This window comes from Rhinolophus ferrumequinum, chromosome 18, assembly GCF_004115265.2.
Source record: "Rhinolophus ferrumequinum isolate MPI-CBG mRhiFer1 chromosome 18, mRhiFer1_v1.p, whole genome shotgun sequence".
NCBI classification, from domain to species: domain Eukaryota; kingdom Metazoa; phylum Chordata; class Mammalia; order Chiroptera; family Rhinolophidae; genus Rhinolophus; species Rhinolophus ferrumequinum.
The window spans coordinates 58,659,811-58,677,042 of NC_046301.1; the positions used below are offsets into that span (position 1 = coordinate 58,659,811).

At 55.1% G+C, this 17,232-nt stretch overlaps 1 protein-coding gene across 16 annotated transcripts in view; it reads left to right on the top strand.

Moving 5' to 3' along the window:
* PTPRS (protein tyrosine phosphatase receptor type S) overlaps positions 1 to 17,232 on the top strand; it is a 100,196-nt gene that overhangs the window by 16,816 nt on the left and 66,148 nt on the right. For 15 of the 16 annotated variants that reach the window (XM_033135109.1, XM_033135115.1, XM_033135113.1 and 12 more), the window contains exon 1: positions 14,362 to 14,474. The exons of the other annotated variant lie outside the window; for it this stretch is intronic. The gene's annotated coding sequence lies outside the window, so the exon portion shown is untranslated. Of the gene's footprint in view, positions 1 to 14,361; positions 14,475 to 17,232 lie in introns of those variants that run through there. 16 annotated transcript variants of the gene reach the window in all.

Consider the following 17,232-nt stretch of genomic DNA (forward strand, 5'->3'; position numbering starts at 1 on the left):
CCGCTTCTCCCCAGCGAGCGCCCGCCTGCTCAACAGCTCCTGCCGTCTCCACCGGGGCACAGCCCCACCTCAGCTCACTTTGTCCTTGAGCATCTCCATGGCATTCATTGGGCACGTTCTGTGTAGCAGGCATGGAGTTTGGCTGCTGGCAGGCTTTGTTACCACATTCCCCTCTGCCACATCCAAGTGACCTTGAGCAAGTATCCTGACCTCTTTGAGACTCAGTTTCCTTGTCTGTAAAATTGAGCGAATTAGGTGAGATATTATATGTAAAGCACTTTGAACAGTGCCTAGCATATAATGCATGGTCCTAAAATATTACCAATTCTTGTTACTATTGCTGTTATTATTTTAGCACTAGCAAATGTAGCTGTGTTGTTCTCCTCACCCCTTTCCCACATGTCCTACGCCCACTAGTTCCATGCCAGGCTCCTTCTCTAACAGAATGGGTGTATGTAGAGCCATCGCCTCCTTTTTCTGGGCTGTGTACTATGCCTCGCCCCCTCCTGATGGACGGGTCCGTTCATCTCATGACACGAGCCACAGTGCTTGTCACACGCAGGCTTCAAGCACGAGCCTGAGGTTCTTTGTGGAAGGCACGCATATGTTGGCATTTATTGGATCTCATCTGGTTACCAACAAAGTGTCTGTGATCTCCGCTCCAGCCACCAGTGAGCCAGTGCAGGCCTCCCCTGTAACAACTTTGTGGTACAGGCATGTTTTTCTTCTTTCTCTGGCTGCTCTTGGCTGCGCCCACTGAGCCAGTTACGGGAGCCGGTGCTTCCCCCCAGGCCCCCGACCCTCACCAGGGGATCGTTCAGCTCTAAAATTTTCTTTCAGACCCAGAGAAAGCTTCCGAGTGTTGAGAAAACAATCGTAGTGCCTTTTCTGGGCCCGAGACCCTGTTGGGGGTCCAGAGATTCACCAGTGGATATTTATTGAGCACCTACTGTGTGCCGGACCTTGATCTAGGTGCTGGGAACAGAGTGGTGCAGAAGACGGAGGAAGAAGCCTGGTCCTCATGGAGCGTAGTGGGGAAAAGGACAATATACAAATGAATAGATTTAGTATTTATTAAGGGCCTAGGAGATGCCATGCCTTTAAGAAAAATGAAGCCAGGAGACGGGTAGGTGATAAAGGGGCTACTTCAGCTACAGAATTAAGGCAGGCCTCCTTGAGGAGGTGACATTTTAGTAAAGACCAGCAGGAGGTAAGGGAGTGAACTCTGTGGGGTTCTGGAGGAAAGCTGTTCCTCCAGAACAGCCCATCCAAAGGCCCTGAGGCTGGACCATGCCTGGGTCATTGGAGGAACAGCGAGGAAGCCTGTGTGGCTGGAACAGTGACAAGGGGGAGAGAGGGAGGAGGTGAGGGCAGGGAGAACTTGGGCTTTTGCCTGAGTGAGGTGGGAGCCCTGGAGGCTGTGGGTAGGGGAGGGAGGGACAGGTCTTGACTTAGGTGCTCACAGGTATCCTTTGGTCACTGCAGGGAGGTCGGACCATGGTGGTGAGGGCAGGAGCTGGGGGACCAGGGTAGGGGGTAACTGCACCAGTCCAGGTTGGAGATGATGGGGGCTGGACCAGATGGAGGCAGAGGAGGCGGGAAAGTGGGTGGATTCTGGAGAGATTTTCCACAAGAGCCAGTGGGATTGGCCAAGCTGTTGGGTGAGGGTGGGATTGAAAAACATCAAAGATGATGACTCCTAGGTCTCTGGCCTGAGCATCTGCAAGGACAGGAGGGGCAGACCTGGTGACCCCTGTTACAGGACAGCCACCAAGGTTCCCAGAAGACAAAGGGGCTGGTTCTCCCTGCAGGTGTTGGCGTGGGTCTCCTAGAGGTGGTGTCTCCTCAGGTAGCCTGTGGGTGTGGTCTGGGCTGCAGTCCCCGTGCTGCGAACAAGCCAGTGGCCCTGAGCAAGGCACGTTCTCACGTTCTTTTTTTTTTTTTTTAAAGATTTTATTGGGGAAAGGGAACAGAAAGGGACTTTATCGGGGAACAGTGTGTATTTCCAGGACTTTTTTCCAAGTCAAGCTGTTGTCCTTTCAGTCTTAGTTGTGGAGGGCGCAGCTCAGCTCCAGGTCCAGTTGCCGTTGCTAGTTGCAGGGGGCGCAGCCCACCATCCCTTGCTGGAGTCATCTGGCAACATTGTGGTTGAGAGCACACTCTCCAACCAACTGAGCCATCCGGGAGCTCAGCGGCAGCTCAGCTCAAGGTGCCGTGTTCAATCTTAGTAGCAGAGGGCAGAGCCCACCACCCCTTGCGGGACTCGAGGAATCGCACTAGCAACCTTGTGGTTGAGAGCCCACTGGCCCATGTGGGAATCGAACCGGCAGCCGGCAGCCTTCGGAGTTAGGAGCACGGAACTCTAACCGCCTGAGCCACCAGGCCTGCCCCCAAGGCATGTTCTTTCTCAGCCTTATGTACAGAACCCTCAGAACAGTGCACCTTTGGGGCTGGATGGGACTGAGGTTGGGGATTTGCCAGCTCCAAGCTCCAGTAGAGCTCTTGGGGCAGAACTTGAGAAATGCATGGAAGCCTCTGGTTCCGGATGTGTAGGGGTCCTGGTTTGCAGACCAGGAGGCTGAAGCCCAGAGAGGTTAAGACACTTGCCTCAGGCCACATAGCACGTGGCAGAGATTTGCCTCCATTCGTGGGCCTGCATTCCCTCCCCTGCTGCTCCTCTTTTCTTCTTTTCTGTGTGTCTTCCACCCCCAGGGCTGCCAGCTTCAGTTCTTAGTGGTTTCCAGGCTCCCCTTGGCTCCAGCTTGGCACTCACCTCCCACCTCCATACGCTTTGGGCCTAGGGGCTGGTGCCATGCGGGCTCGAGGGACTTGGTAAGCGCCCTCCACCTTACATCCAGGGTTCCCTCTGCCCCCGTTCACCCCTCCTCCCCTGATCCCAGTAATGATGGAAGAGGAACAGGAGGGAGTGAGCAAAATTATATACACACGAACATATAAAAATTAGTTTAGGATCTGGGCCAAGAACCACTTGCGCTTGGCCGGGCATTGTGGGTAATTCATCGCCGATTACCATAAAAGCCAGAGCCTGGCTGACAGGCGGCTGCAGGGCTTTTGTTTAAGATTCTGATGAATATATAATCTCCCTCCTGGTCTGGAGCTCAAGGTTTCCCCCACCCCTGTGGCCATGGGACCTCCACCTACCCTGCGCATTCCCCCCACTGCTGAGCATGGCCCCACAGATCCCTGCCCAAGGGGCTACCACTTCTGGTCTGCTCAGGAGCCAGGCTGGCCCCATGTCGTTGGTGACACCACCTTAGAGAATCTTGGTTTGGCGTTTCATGCCCACCGCCGGCCCAGTGGTCCCAGGCCTTATAGTGCAGCCCCAGCCCAGGCCTAGCTCCCTTAGTGCTTCGTTGAGTAGTCAGTACACATTTATCGAGCTCTAGCTGTTTGCTTGACGATCCCACACTGGCGCTGGCCACATTGCAGCAATTGAGATGGATGGGCTCCCTGCCCTTTGCCGTTTCAGAGTCTGGGGGTTGATGGATGAGTGGATGGACATTTATCCATATTTAAAGATTGAATCCTAGGAGATGCAGATTAAAACAACGAGATACCAATTTTTTGCCCATCCGCTTGGTAAAATTGTCTGGAGCTTGGTAATAACCAGAGAGGCAACGTCAGGGGTCCAAGCCGTCTGCTGCCACTGGCGGGAGAATAAATACCCATCGCCACTTTGCAACGTCTTTTATTTTTAATTTATGTTTTCAGCCAAATAATTGAGGGACATAGTTGAGGACATGCAGAAGAATGCACAATGGAGGGTCTCTGCTGTCCCCCAGATCCTCAGGTCCCTTCCCTTCTCCTCCCCCAGAAACAACCACCAGCCTCCTTCTAGGACGGGGTCAGGAGATTTTTTTCTGTAAAGGGCCAGATGGTAAATCTTCTCAGCTTTGCAGGCTGAACAGTCCTGTTCCTACAACTTAACTCTGCCATTGTGCAGGAAGGAAGCCAGAGACAGTACGAGAACAAATGTGTGTGACTGTGTGTCAATAAAGCTTTATTTATACACGCAGTCAGCGGGCTGGATTGGCCTGTGGGTGTAGCTTCCGGGCCCCTGCTCTGCGTCAGTGCTGTGCAGTTGAACTTTTGTGCGATGACAGAAATGTTCTCTACCTGTGCTTTCAAATAAAGTAGCCACAGGCCGTGTGCCCTCTGGGGCAGCTGAAATGTGGCTTGTGCACTGAGGACTTGAATTTTAAATTGTATTCCATTTAATTTCATTTAAATGTAAACAGCTACATGCTTATGGCTCTGTTTTGGACACTGCAGTTATGTAGATCTCTTCTGTGAACATTCAGTAGGTGGGCAGATTTATACTCTTTTGTTTAACCAAATGGTAGCATCTTTTACATGCTGTCTTGTACTTTGGTGTGTTTTTTTTCCCACTTAAAAATATAGTATCTTAAAAGTAATTTCATAATTGTACATCTGGCTTCTCCATTCCTTTTCACAGCTGTGATACTAATCTCAAAATACTAAGAGATACTAATCTTCTGTGGTGTTATTTTATTCTTTGTACTGTTATATATTTCACTGATCCCCTATTGATGGGCACTTATGTTGTTTCAGGTCTTTTGCTGTCAGGACTTTCTACATGTGTCATTTCAGGGGAATGTTTCTATCAGATAAATTCCCAGAGGTGGTGTTAGCAGGCCCAAAGGGAATGTGAAAATATCCCTCCACCTCTCAGCATTGAGAGAAAGAGACAGACAGACAGACAGACAAATGCTTCCCCATGGGAGGTGTGGATGCAGAGATTCTCCATAGCCTTCGGTGAGACTGAGACTGAGAAAAAAAGAAGCCAAACTAAGAGTCGATTAACAGGGTATTGTAATAAACGGGCTCAGCCTTTTAATGAAAGATTGTAAGGCAGGTGAAAAGAGGCCCGGGATGTTTCCTGAGTAGATACAGTGTCATGTGGAAAAAATGCAAATTGGGAAATGACACAAACAGGATGATATAATGTTCACTTAAAAGACTCACTCTGTGTTCTAGTGTTACCTTTGGTCTGTAACTGTGGGAAAGGTCTGCAGAGATTGACACAAAGCAACACAGAGGTTGCTTCTGGGGGCAGAAAAGAGGGAGTCTCCCATTCTGTAATGTTCATGTCTACTGTGTGCCAGCTGCTCGCTGTTCCTGGCACGAGGAGGCACGAGGAATTTAAAAGAACAGATTTTCCTGGCCTCTTGCAGCTCGTACTTTAGTTGGGGAGATGGAGAATAAACACAGAACAGAAAATAAACCACATCAAATGTCAGAGGGTGGTACTTTGCTCTAGGGGAAAAAAATCAGAGTAGGGGAATGGGGAGTGCCAGAGTGGGAGGCAGAATTTTAATTAGGGGGTGGGGGGTCCTGGAAGACTTCATTGAAAAGGTGACATTTGAATAGAGGTGGTGAGGGAGGAAGCTAGGTGGGTGGTGTGGGGTGGGGAGAGAGTGGTCCTGGTCCTAGCAGAGGGACAGAGAGTGCAAAGGCCTGGTGCTGAGACCTCCTGGGACCATTGCTGAGCCCAAGCCACTGTCCTTGCTGGTGCCTGTGCCTTCTCCATTACGGCTCCTGATGCTGGGGCAGCCGCTAGGGAATAACTAATAATAATTGGTAATAATAACAATAAATACATTTTGGAGCCAGGGGTCCATGCTTCTGCCTCCAAGTAGCTGCCAGCTGCTGCCCACGTGCGGACAGCTGAATCACAAATGGGCTCGATTCGAGATGCCGTGAATTCTGGAATTGTGTGATCACCAGGTGAGGCAAGAGAGAGAGGGCTGGTAAGGGGAAACTGAGGCCCGGATGAGTTGTGGGAAGAGTTGAGAACCAACTTGGGTTCAAGTCCCCACTCTGCCACTCAGTGTTGAGAATTTGAGCCCAAACTCTATGTCTCAGTTTCCCCAACTGAAAAGTGGGGGGAATAATAATACCAGTCTTTGACGGGATTCGACGGGCTGCTTCATGTATGCCTGGCCCTCAGGAAGAGCCAGAAATAATAGCTAGTGTGTTCCTTGAGCACCTACTGTGTGCCCAGTTCAGTTCTGAGCGCTTTGACCATACTAAGTATTTAATGAGCATTTTTAGGTGTTGGGCAAGACGGGGTTGGGTCCAGATCCAAACCTCAGTCCAAAGATATCATCTTCTCCCTAGTCACCCAGGACTTGAGAGCTTGGGGAGCTGCCCAGAGAGGCTGTGTCCGCACCCGAGCTCACACAGCAGTTCTGGCCCTGCCGCCGCACCCCCCTCAGCAGCCAGCTTCCTAGTCTTCTCACCTGTGGGATGTGACTGGGACGTGGCCCAAGGTTCCTATTCCCACCTCTTCCATTTTGTCCAGCGCTTAGGTCTGTTCTCCTGGTGTCTCTTGTTCCTTCACATCTTTGATCACCTCCTCCTGGAAGCCGGTCCCACTCCTGTGCCAGAAGTGTCCTCCATCTCAGCGCTGATCTGTAACTGATGGAGCCCCTGTCTGCCTCCCCCACAGGCCGCTGAACTCCCTAAGACTGGGTTGGGGCTGCCTGGGTCATCCTGTGTTCCTGGTGCTCAGCCTGGAGCCTGGTATTCAGTAGGTGCTCTATAAACGCAGATAGGGTGTGAAAAGAGAATTGTTACAGGAGTGGGATGATTGTTCATGCCTCAAATATGATTCCTCAAATAACACCCCCCCTCCCCCCCGGTAATCCTACCTCAGCTACACCAGCCCTCTCTTTCCCTAGGACTTGGTGTGTTCATTCCTGTGTCAGGGCCTTTGCACGTGCTATGCCCTCTGTCCAGAGCTCCCTCCTTATCCCCATTTTTGCATGGCTGCCTTCGTCTGCCACTCTCCCTTCCTAGAAAAGAAGCCCTGGGAGGTTGTCTGTCTTGCTCCGTGCTGTGTCCCCAGAACTCAGGATAGCGCTTGGTGCAGGCTAAGTGCTGAGGTTTGAGCAGTGACCAAGACCGAGTCCCACCCTCGCCAGGAAGGTCAGTCGGGCTGCGCCAAGATCTGCCTCAGGGACCTCACTGGCCTGTGCCTGTTTCCCTGGTTTTCAAAGGCCTTGTACATACAAACATCAGCCTCAGGCATCAAAAAAATCAATCATCCTCTGTACAGGTGGGGAAACTGAGGCCCAGAGAGTGACAATGATTTGCTCAGGGCCACATAGCTCCCCGGGGACAGAGCTGGGAAGAGAACCTGGGCCTCTTGCTTCCCATGGGCCATGATTTCTACAGTGAGGGACCTGCCCCCAGGAAGAACTGTTCTCGGGTGACTTGCAGAGGAGGTGTCCGGCGGCAGCAGAGAGCTACACAGACCAGCAACGACTCCCCTTTCCGTTGATACATAACAGGTCAAGGAGACTCAGGCGGGTGTAGGGTGATCTTTACACCAACACCTGCCAATCTCTTTCTTACCAAATCCATTCAGGCTGCTGCCTTAGCAACCGTATCCAGGGAAAATGGAAGAACTTGGTACATATTTTCATTGTAACATTTTTTTCTGGTGACTTTCAAGGCTTTGCAGTTAGAGCCGCATTATCGAGTTAGTTTCTAAAGTAAATTCGTTTAAGGGAAAGGCATGAGCCACTTGAATGAAAGATTTAATGAGGGAATTGGGATGTGGCAATAGTCGTGAGTGGGGCGAGGAGGGTTTTGGGGCAGCATCATTCACACCCTCACTGGGAACCTGGCAAATACAGAGGCATCTTGGTGAGAGGACGTGGCCAGAGCCACGGCCACAGCTGACTCGAGGTTGGTGATGGCGGCAGGCGTGGTGGGGGCCCAACCTAGAGGACTACCTGGCGGGGGGCTGGCCCTTCCACCCCCTGCTTTAGGCTGAGTCAGCAGGTTGCTGCAGGTGTGTGTGTGGGGGGGTGGGAGGCTGCAACAAGGAGTCTGGCGGTAGCCGGGGCAGCGTTTTGTAAATGTCTGCCCTTGGGGCCGGAGCAGCAGCCCTTAGAGAGTACCTGGGTTGCAAGTCAGGTAGATCCAGGTTCAAATCCCAGCTGTGTGGTCTTGTGGCTGCAGATGGTGCCTGCCGACCTGTCCTGTCGTGCAACTCAACCCCTCCAGGCTTTGCAAAGGTTCGTAGCCATTCGTTTGTTTATTCATTCATTTAAAGAGCATTCAGTGAGCACCTATTATGCGCCAGACCCTGGGACCCAGCGGTGACCAAAGCCGACTCAGCCCCACCCTCTGGCCAGCAGAGCCATCCACCGAACTTTCTGTGGTGATAGGATTGTACTTATCTGCACCAGTCCCGTGGCCGTGAGCCTTGGATGCTTTTGAGGAACTGAAGGTGAGGAACTGAATTTTGAATTTACTTTTATTTAAGTAGTCATACGTGGCTATTGGTTCCCTATTGAACAGTGCCGGTCTAGACAGTAAACAAAGAGACAGATTATTTCAGATGAAAATAAGTACGAAAACGAAAAAAAGAAAAAAAGGGGGATATGTGATAAAGGATGATGTGGGTGCTAGCTGAGCTGGAGTGATCAGGCAGGGAGTCTACGAGACGGTGATGTTTGAGGCCAACCTGAATGGTGAGAAGGAAATCATCATGGGGAACCAGCTTGTGCAAAGGCCCTGAGGCAGGACCATGCCTGGCCTGGAGGAACAGTGAGGAGGGCTGGTGTGGCTGGAGCAGAGTGAGTGACGGGGAGAGAGAGGAAGGTGAGGGCAGGGAGGGGACGGGGGCAGGTCGTGCAGGACTTTGTGGGCTGCAGAGAGCACTTGGGCTTTTATCCCAGGGAAGTGGGAGCCCTGGAGGGCTGTGAGCAGAGGAGGGGCAGGACTTGGGACCTGACTCACAGGTGCTCACAGGTGCCCTCTGGCTACTGCAGGGAGGGCCGACAGTGGGGAGTTGAAGGCAGATGCTGGGGGACCACGGCAGAGGTAACTGTACTGGTCCAGGCCCGCAATAATGGGAGCTAGACAGGGTCAGAAGAGCATATGGAGGAAGATGGACAAATTCATACGAAACTTAAGAGGGAAACTTGAGAGTATTTCCAGACCAGCAGCATATACAAGTGAAAGAAGCCCTTAGGTTCTAGCCTGAGTCTCTGGAAGGACGGAGCTGCCCTCAGCTGAGAATGGGGAGGACATGGGAAAAGCAGATGCAGCTGGATTTAGCCATACCTGAAAGCATCTGTGTTTTTCTGGAAGGAGAGGAAGGTAGCGAGACGTGGGGGAGTCGGCAGGTGAGAAAGGCAGGTGAGGAGCTGAGGTGTGCCCACGGTGGGCAGCGTGCCGCTGCGTGTGGTGTGGCTGGCAGGCAGACGTGGCGCCAGCACCGTGATGTGAGTGGGCGAGGCGGGCTCCAGGCTGGTCGGCACATGCTCATTGCCCTGGGTCATGAATACTGTGCTGGATGGAAGGTAGTGGGGAGCCCTGGAGCTGGAGAAAGCAGGAAGCTGCCCAACCAGTTTCTCCCTCGTTCTGGATCCCAGGAGAGTGGAGTTTGGTGGTTGCCGGTAAACGAAACTTTCAGAGATTTTGGTTCCAAATGTGTGGACAGTGGAACAGGCTGGGAGAGAGATGGAAGTGGGGGTCCTACCCTGGTGTGTGCATTTTTGCCTGAGGGCGCCCCATCAGGGCAGGTGTCGAAGGCTTGACAGCATCCCAACAGTTGGAACTTACCTGCAGGAAGTAACAGGGCCACAGCTTCATCTGTGGATGTCCCTCTCAGTATTGTTTATAATGTAGAACAAGTGAGAACCCGTTAAACTGTGGACTGGACACAGGCAAATGGTCCCATAATGGTGCTCTCCATTTAAAGAAGAAAAGTACCCGTTTGCACACCTAGAAGAAAGACTAGAAGGAAGCAGTCAGCCTCAGGACCTTTGCACTTGCTGCTTCTCCTGCCTGAAACTCTGTTGCTATAGATGTTTGTATGTCTGATTTGCTTACTTCAGCCAGGTCTTCTGAAAGGTTCCCCCCGAGGCCCCTTCAGACTTCTAGAGCCTCCCTGCCCATTTTATTTTCTTTTTGGCATCTCTTAGCCGTGTCTGGCATTGTTATTGACAGTGCTGGTTTCCCTATGAGTATCTGCCTCCTTCACTTGTCTGTGAGCCCCATGAGGGTGGGGGGTTGGCTCTGTCATGCCCACTACTGTGTCCCCATTCACCTGGCACACAATAGGTACTCAATAAATGCGTGTGGAAAGAATGAATGAAAATGACTACACGTTAACATTTTCTCTCCAGGCGAGGGGTGGATGATGGGCAATTTTTATTTTCTTCTTTATGCTGATTTTTCCTAATTTTCTGCTGCATGCGCCTATTTTATAATTAGAAGAAAAGTTATTTTGAAAAAAAATTACCCCCAAATGTCCCAGCTGCAGTAGCTGACGTGATGTAGCCCCATGCTTCTCCCAAGGGCAGCTGCCTCCCGTGTGTATATCGAGGACATATCAATCGAACATTCGGGGGCTCCTGGGGTCAGCCCTCAATGGCACGGAGTGGGCAAAGCAGCCAGGGAGAGCTTCCCAGAGGTGGCAGCTCTTAACCTTCAAGATCCTCAGGCTAAAACCCCTGGAGTCATCCTTGAATCTCCTCCTTAACTTCCGTCCCACGACCAGCCCTTTAGATAATTCTTTTGGCTCTGCCTTCACAATCTATCCAGAATGTGCTGACTTCTCCCCCCAGCCTCCCTTCTGCTTCCACCTGATCCAGACCCCTCATTGCTGGCCTGAACCAGTGCATTCACCTCCCTGCCCTGTCTCCCCTTCACGCCCCCAGTCTGTCCTTGCAGTGGCCAGAGGGCACCTGTGAGCACCTGAGTCAAGTCCCGCCCCTTCTCTGCCTACAGCCCTCCAGGGCTCCCATGTCCTTCTGGGTAAAAACCCAAGTTCTCCTCACGGCCCACAGGGCCCTGCACGACCTGCCCCCATCCTCTCCCTGCCCTCACCTCCTCCCTCTTTCCTCCTCACTCTGCTCCAGCCACATGGGCCTCCTCACTGTTCTTGCAACATGCCAGCCATGGTCCTGCCCCAGGACCTTAGCACATGCCGTGCCCCCTGCCTGGATCACACTTACCCCAAACATGCACACTTCCTTCATATTCCCTCATCTCCTTCAGGTCTTAGGTCAAGTGTCACCTCCTTACTCCCCAACCCCCCCTCCCCCCCGTTTAATAGTGCATCCCCTTCGATGAGGCCCCTCCTGCACGCCCCCCTTTGTCCATCTTCCGCGCACTTACTACTAACTACCCTTGGTGTATTTTATTTCTCCTGTTTCCTTTCCATTGCCTGCACTGGAGCATCAGCTCCATGAGGACAGGGATCTTTGTCAGTCTTAGTCACTGATGTGTCCCCAGGGCCTCAAAGCAGGCCTGGCACAGAGTAGGTACTCAAAATATTTGTTTAAAAAAGGTTGGGTGGGGCTGGCCCAGTGGCTCAGGTGGTTGGAGCACTGATCTCCTGGTGTGTAGGTCGCAGGTTTGATTCCCACATGGGCCGGTGAGCTGCGCCCTCTACAGCTAAGATGGTGAACAACAGCTCTCCCTGGAGCTGGGCTGCCGTGAGCAGCCAGAGGTTGGTGTGTGCTGCCGTCGGTTACCGTGTGCTGCCCTGAGCGGCCGGTGGCCATCGTGAGTGGCCGGCAGCCATCGTGTGTGGCCAGCAGCCATCACGACAGCTGGCGAGAGCTGCCGTGAGCTGCTGTGAGTGGCCGACCAACAACTGGCGACCAACTGCCTCAGCCGGGAGAGGTGCTCCCCCCTCCCCGCAAGGCTCACAATACCAGCGTGGGCCAGGGAGCAGTGTCCTACACAACTAGACTGAGAAACAACGGCTGGAACGTGGGGGCTGGGGAAGCGGGAGAAAGGGGGGAACAAGGATGGGTGAAGACGCTGCTCTGTGATGGGCATCGTGCACGGTGACCTCTGGGGGAGAATAAGGTTGGAGAGGGCTCTTCTGGGTGAGGAAGGTCATGGCTGGGTAAGTAAAGTTTGGCTGCGAACCTGTGTGCCATGCATACCCTCTGCTTGGGGCTGGGCACCCAGCACAGAGCGTGTGCTCTGATCAAGACAGAGACAGACCTATCCCTGCCTTGGAGGTCACAGTTTGGTGGCTGAGGGAGGCCTGCGACCAGGCAGGTAACATGGAGGTGAGCAGAGCTGTGATGGGGACGTTCAGGGCACTGTGCAGACGGGGTCGCCCAGGTGAGGTAGACCAGACACAGGCCTCGTTCCTGGCCCAGAGCTTCCCGACCCCTACCTCGGGGTGGCTGTATTCCCAGCCCACTGCTGTCACTGCCATTGCATGGAGGCAAGAGGTCGTCTCCAGGGAGACATGGGCAAGAGGCCCAGAGAGGGCAGGACTGGCTGGGGAGGAAATGGCAGGCCCTCAGCCACCATCCCCTGGATCCCGGACAACCCAGAGATAGGCACTCATAGCCCTGGGGGTCCTGACAACGTGGGTTCATTAAGTGCCTATTGTGAGCCTGGTTTTTATTAGAGATGGGGAAACTGAGGCCCAGGGAGGTGCAGGTTCTTGTTGGAGGTCACATGGACTGTGCCTGGATTCATTTCCAGGTGTGTGTGAGCCCTGTGCCTGGGCCATCAGCCCACAGATACAAGTACCTACTATGCTCCTGGTGGCATTTCCTGAGGGTCCACTGTGTGCCCTGCCGAGCCACGGGAGGTTACGCCGCTCGGTTCCACACCCGTGTTGATGCACAGCACCTCCCGGGCGCCCCATGTCGTGCTGGGGTGCCAGGTGTCCCACCTCCTGAAGCATCTGCTGTGTACCTCAAGTTGGGACTGTGAGGGAAGGGAGATATCTGAGTATCCCGGTTAGCTCCGTGGAGAGTCCACATCTGGACATTCACAGAGTACCTACTGTGTGCCCAGAGCTTTGGGAACCCCAGCGCAGGCCTCCCCAGTGCTAGGGGAGGTAGCATTGTATGTTCCGTTTTGCAGAGGGGGGAGCGGAGGCACAGGATGGGAAAGGGGGAGATCACCCATTGAGGGTGCTAGGGAGAGGCAGGGAATGGACCAACTGAGGCAGCCGTGCAGGGCATGGCTGGGCTGCCATGAGCTATGAGTTGTCCCTGAGCCCCTTATTGGGCTCCTCTGGGCTCCCACGTCAGCCTGTGTGGCCCCCATCAAAGCCCATGTCTTTCGCCCCATTGGGCAGTGAGCTTTCAGAAGGTGAGGCCAGTCTCTCTCCAGCACTGCTATGTCCCCAGATGCTTTAAATTTGTAGTGATTTGTCATTTTCCAGCTTCAGGCCTCCTGCAGCATTGTGGGTGAGGGCTCAGCCTCTGGACCCAAACTTTGGTTCGAATCCCTGCTCTTCCTGATCTTAGACAAGTAACTTCTTTCTATTTCTCCACTAACCCCTTTGGAAAATTGGGGTGATGTTGGGTCACCGTGAGCAAGCACAGCGTTTTGTATACACTAAGAGCTCAATCCTTAGCCGTGGGAATCATCCTGAGCACTAATGGTGGAACAAGAGGCATCTTCGCCAGGGATAGGAGTAGATGGGCGAGCCAGGCCCCTGCGGTGGCCCTCGGGTCTCCGTCAGGGTCTCCGCCCCTCCCTGAGCGCCTTCCCCAGCTCCCAGGACCCGCGCTCCCAGGACCCGCGCTCCCAGGACCCGCGCTCCCAGGACCCGCGGGGCCTCCTCTTTCCCTTCGTCAGCCCCGGAGTTTTCAAAACCTCACCGGGCAGCAGCGCGGGCCCGGATTGGCTGCGTGGGTGGGGCCGCCCCTCCTTCTCCCCCCTCCTTTCCACCCACCCCTGTGGATCGGGTGTCTTGGGCCTGGCACGGTGGCCCCATCTGTTTCCAATCTGGGCCTGCGCTTTCCCCCCCTCCTCAGGGTTTTGCCTGGGGGAGGCCTCTGCCACCGTGTCCCCCATTCATTCCCCCAGACCCCAAACAGCCCAGTGGGAGGGCAGCCTCTTTGTGCCTGTGCCCCTCCCCCACGCTCTGGGTGTGTGTGTGTGTGTGTGTGTGTGTGTGTGTGTGTGTGTGTGTAGGGGGCGCGGTCTCTGCCATCCAACCCAGACTGGGAGGGGCTCTTTCTGCCCCTTCTCCGACCTCCAGTATTTGGGTGTGTTTGGGGAGCCTTCTGCCGCTGCCTCCGGCATCCAGCCCCTTCATCCGTTGCCATGGCCACGATCAGCACCTGGAAGGGGAGGGGAAGCGGGATAAGGGCTCCCTGTCATCAGGCTTCCAAAGGGGAGGGTCTGAGGGTGCCCATTCAAGTGTGTGCATGTGGGGGTGCACAGTGCCCCCCTTGAAGGCTTTCCCCCACAGGGACCCCATCAAGGATTCCAGTGCCCCCAGATGGGGCTCCCCCTAGTCCCCCGCCCCACTTCCGTCCGGAGCCCCGCCCCCAGCCGCCCCGCCCCCGGCCCTGCCCCCAGGCTGAGCTCCCTGGGCCGCGGCCTCTTCCCCAGTCCTCGCTGCGCGCTGTGCTTGCGCTCGGGGCAGACGAGGGACTGGCTGCGGAGGGCCCGGCCCGGATCTCCGAGCCACAAGGGTGAGTGCGCCCGGGATCCCCTTACACCCCGAGGCCCGGTCTGCCCTGGGCTTTGTTCCCCTTCTTGCCCCCCCTCCAGACTCCCGGGAGGGGGGACCCCCGCGTCCCCCACCCTCCCCGCTCCCCACACGGGCCTGGCCCAACCGAGCTCCAGGGGCTGCTCAAGTACAACACTGCCTGGCGCTTCCCCATTCAGGACGGTTGCTCTTACTTTGGAAAACTCCGGACCGTTATGCTCCGCGGGGTCCCCTCCCCCGCCTGGCCCCCAGCCTGCCCTCCTCCCCCACCTCCTGAGGGTGGAGTCAGGCTCGGGCTGCCTTCCTTGCCAGCCCGGGGGGCTTGGATGGGATTCTTGTGCATCCTTCTGCAGAGACCTGGACCTTGGAGGAGGTGGCAGGACCAGGGGTGTGGGGTGGTGTGGGGTGGGGGATATGTGGCTGGGATCTCTGTTCTTAGCTGCCCCCCAGAACTCACTGCAAGTTTTCCATTCTTCATTTGTCCCTGCGCTTCTCTGGTCTGTGGACCCCAGATTGACCCTGTGTCTCATTGGGGTTTTCATAAACCGAGGGGGTCAGGGTAAGCATATCAGCACCCACCTTCTCACTTCCCATTCCTGTTCCCAAGCGCCATGCCTCTGTACCCCACATTGTCTCCCCCCAAACCCATGCCTCCGCACCCTCTATGATTGCCTGAGAGTCCCGCTTTCCAAGCTTCCTTCTCAGAGTGCTGGGTGACGTGGGAGGGGTTTCCTTCCACTCCCCGTTGGGTCCAGCCTCCCCAATCCTTCCTGCACCCCCAGTTTCACTTCCACCCCTTAAGGTTCAAGCTGACCCCCAGAACAGATGCAAGTACCTAAGTGGCAGCTAGCGGCCATTCCTGTGTTTGCCTCCCTGGCCTGCAGTGTCTCCCTCTGGCCTGTTTTTCCCTCTGCAATGGACGTGACCTCAGGGATGATTGGGTAAAGTGCCAAGTGGGGCCAGGCGTGCAGTTGGCACCCACTGTATGCAGGGGCTGTGCCACGTTCCCAGGGTGGGGAGCACACTCCCATCCTGGAGGCACAGGCCCATGACAGGAGCAGAGCTGTGATGGGAGACAGAGGGTGCAGGGGGACCCCAGAAGGGCCTCTGATCCAACCCTGCGGCTTCGGGGGTGGGGGGCGGGGATTCTTCCTGGAGGAGGTGACAGCTCAGCCAAGACGTAAGCATGAGTGTGAAGGCTGAGGTTGATGGGGCAGGAGGAAGGGTGTGCTGGGGAAGGAACAGCATGTACAGATACCCCTTATGAACCAGAGGGCAGTGAGCAGGGCAGTGGGGCAAACAAGCCACTGAGGGTTGTGACACAATGAGGTCGGCAGTTCTGGAGGCTGTTAGGAGCCTGGATTTGAATAGAGGTAGATGAGAACCATTGGAGGTTTTAGAGCAGAAGAGATACAGAGGCAAACATGGCCCCTCCCAGCCCCAGGGGTGTGGGGTCAGTGCTGAGCTGAGGAAGGGTCCTCGGGTGGGAGGAGGAGTCCAGAGAGGGTCAAGGCTCAGCCTGGGGTGGGGGGGGTCTGTGGCTGAGGCTTGAAGGATGAATCGCCAGGTGGGCCAGCTAGGAAGGGTGTACCTGGTAGGATGAGTTGTGTTAAGAATGGCCCAGAGGCAGAGGCAGACTAGTGCATTCTGGGAACAGTAGTAACCTTTGGGAGGAAACCACAGGGTGGGCTTGGAGTCAGATCCTGAGGGTTCCAGAAGGCTGAGCAGAGGAGCTGGGGAGCCGTGGAAGATGTGTGCAGGGCGAAATACTGGTGTCTTTGGTTCCTCCATGAAGCCAGCGTGGGGGCCATACTGGCAGGGGTGAGCCTGGCAGCCTGGGCACCTGGGGAGCATGGACTCTGCGCTTGATTCAGAACCAGTTTCTGACCTCGAATCCCAGCCCAGGTCCTTCCATGCTGTGTGGCCTTCGGCAGGCAGCAACTGCTCTCTGAGTTTCAGTTTCCTCACCTGTCAAACAGAGGAAGTGCAGGGAGCATACCGGGGCTAGGCATATGGGAGCACCTGGCTGGGATAACTGAATCCTCCTCCTGGGTCGGGGCCTGGCTCCCTAGCCACCCTGCCCGTCTGCTCCTGGCACGGAGACCTTTGAGGACAGCACCTAATAAAAACCCATAGTCAGTTAAAGGCGATCCCTCACCCCAGTCCTTGCTGGTCCCCGAAAGGTGGCAGGGCTGGCCCTGCACTGAGTCTGTTTCCTGGTGGGGACGTTGAGGCCCCAGGACGGGGAGGGCCCTGGTCGGAACTTTTGAGCCCAGCAGCGACCACAGAGCTAGAACTTGGAAGCTGCTGGACATTTTGGAGACACAGTAATCCAGGGAGGCTGGAAGTCATCCAGCATCTGCCTTTGAGGGGCTCCAAGGCCCTGGGAAGGGGTCCTGGGCAGCAGGAAAGTCTGCAGGCCCAGAGGGAGGTGGTGAAGAGGAAGAAGTAGGGGGGTGGATGTGAGGGCTGAGAGCTGGCCCCGTACTGGGTGTCCCCAAGCCCCACTGCCAGCCTAGCCGGCCTTACCTTCCCCGGGCCTCAGGCCGTGGGAGGTTTCCTGAGGGTCAGGGGTGCACACATGAGTCCCTAGACTCGCTAGGACAGGACAAACCTTGAGGTGGGGCAAGAAGAGGTCCTGGGGCATCCTCAGTGCCCAGAAGATCTCGCCTCGTGTGGGTGACACAGAGCCTGTTTGCTGTGCAGTCCTGGGTCATAATCACTCCTTTATGCTCCCTGCT